The sequence below is a fragment of the Arachis stenosperma genome, chromosome 5 (assembly GCF_014773155.1).
Source record: "Arachis stenosperma cultivar V10309 chromosome 5, arast.V10309.gnm1.PFL2, whole genome shotgun sequence".
Lineage (NCBI taxonomy): Eukaryota > Viridiplantae > Streptophyta > Magnoliopsida > Fabales > Fabaceae > Arachis > Arachis stenosperma.
This window is the reverse complement of record NC_080381.1, coordinates 25,568,597-25,570,968: the sequence shown is the minus strand read 5'-3', so window position 1 is coordinate 25,570,968 and position 2,372 is coordinate 25,568,597. Positions and strand designations below refer to the sequence as shown.

Here is a 2,372-nt window from a genome sequence, read left to right as displayed (position 1 = left end):
AAATCAATTTTTTTTTTCAAGTTTTCAAAGTTTTTCAAAATCAAATCTTTTTCAAATCATATCCTTTCAATCAAAGGCTTTCAAAATCAATTTCTTTCCTTTTTCAAAGATACTTACTAACAATTAATGATTTGATTGAACATTTTTTGCCTTTTCTGTTGAGAAAGGTTTTATGTTTGAATCATATCTTTTCTTGTTAGGCAAGTCATTAATTTTTAAAATCATATCTTTTAAAATTGTTTTCAAATCATATCTTTTTAAAATTATTTTCAAATCAAATCTTTTTTAAAATTGTTTTCTAATCATATCTTCTTAACCTCATCTCTTTTTCAAAATAGTTTTCAATCAAATCTTTTTGATTTCTAATTTCAAAATCTTTTTCAAAAATCACTTTACTTCTTTCCCACTTTTGTTTTCGAAAATCAATGAGTGTTTTTCAAAATGTTTTCAAAATCTTTTACTTAATTTTCGAAAATTACTTCCCTTCTTCTCACATCCTTCTATTTATGGACTAACACTATTCCTTAATGCAAAATTCGAACTCCATCTTCCTTGATAAGTTCAAATTTTCTACTTCTGTCTTCTACTCTTCTTTTCTTCTGACACCTAAAGGAATCTCTATACTGTGACATAGAGGATTCCATATTTTCTTGTTCTCTTCTCTTTCATATGAGCAGGAACAAAGACAAAGGCATTCTTGTTGAAGCTGACCCTGAACCTGAGAGGACCTTGAAGCGAAAGCTAAGAGAAGCCAAAGCACAACTCTCTTTAGAGGACCTGATAGAATTCTTCAAAGAAGAAGAAGACATGGCAGCCGAAAACAACAATAATGCAAACAATGCAAGGAAGGTGCTGGGTGACTTTACTGCACCTACTCCTGATTTTTATGGGAGAAGCATCTCTATCCCTGCCATTGGAGCAAACAACTTTGAGCTTAAGCCTCAACTAGTTTCTCTAATGCAACAGAATTGCAAGTTCCATGGACTTCCAATGGAAGATCCTCATCAGTTTTTAGCTGAATTCTTGCAAATCTGTGACACAGTCAAGACTAATGGGGTTGACCCTGAGGTCTATAGACTGATGCTATTCCCTTTTGCTGTAAGAGACAGAGCTAGAATATGGTTGGACTCACAACCTAAAGAAAGCCTGGACTCTTGGGAAAAGCTAGTCAATGCCTTCTTGGCAAAGTTCTTTCCACCTCAAAAATTGAGTAAGCTTAGAGTGGAAGTCCAAACCTTCAGACAGAAGGAAGGAGAATCCCTCTATGAAGCTTGGGAAAGATACAAACAATTAATCAGAAAGTGTCCTTCTGACATGCTTTCTGAATGGAGCATCATAGGTATTTTCTATGATGGTCTCTCTGAACTATCCAAGATGTCTCTGGATAGCTCTGCTGGAGGATCTCTTCATTTGAAGAAGACGCCTACAGAGGCTCAAGAACTAATTGAAATGGTTGCAAATAACCAATTCATGTACACTTCTGAAAGAAATCCTGTGAACAATGGGACTAGTCAGAAGAAAGGAGTTCTTGAGATTGACACTCTGAATGCCATACTGGCTCAAAATAAGATATTGACTCAACAAGTCAATTTGATTTCTCAAAGTCTGTCTGGAATGCAAAATGCACCTGACAGTACTAAGGATGCTTCATCTGAGGAAGAAGCTTATGATCCTGAGAACCCTTCAATGAAAGAGGTGAATTACCTAGGAGAACCCTATGGAAACACCTATAATTCTTCATGGAGAAATCACCCAAATTTCTCATGGAAGAATCAAGAGAGACCTCAACAAGGTTTCAATAATAATAATGGTGGAAGAAACAGGTTTAGCAATGGCAAGCCTTTTCCATCATCTTCTCAGCAACAGACAGAGAGTTCTAAGCAGAATACCTCTGACTTAGCAACAATGGTCTCTGATCTAATCAAAACCACTCAAAGTTTCATGAATGAAACAAGGTCTTCCATTAGGAATTTGGAGGCACAAGTGGGACAGATGAGCAAGAAAGTTACTGAACTCCCTCCAAGTACTCTTCCAAGCAATACAGAAGAAAATCCAAAAGGAGAGTGCAAAGCCATAAACATGGCCGAATATGGAGAGGAAGGAGAAGGAGGTGGACGCCACTGAGGAAGACCTCAATGGGCGTGCACCAACCTCCTCTGAGTTCCCCAATGAGGAACCATGGGAATCTGAGGCTCAAAATGAGACCATAGAGATTCCATTGGACTTACTTCTGCCTTTCATGAGCTCTGATGAGTATTCTTCCTCTGAAGAGGATGAGTATGTCACTGAAGAGCAAGCTGCTAAATACCTTGGAGCAATCATGAAGCTAAATGACAAGTTATTTAGAAATGAGACTTGGGAAGATGAACCTC

At 37.1% G+C, this 2,372-nt stretch overlaps 1 non-coding gene across 1 annotated transcript; it reads right to left on the bottom strand.

Moving 5' to 3' along the window:
* Positions 1-1,212: 1,212 nt before the first annotated feature.
* Positions 1,213-1,320, bottom strand: LOC130984466 (small nucleolar RNA R71). The gene has a single exon (XR_009088401.1). It is a non-coding gene; the product is annotated as a small nucleolar RNA R71 (small nucleolar RNA).
* Positions 1,321-2,372: the final 1,052 nt, after the last annotated feature.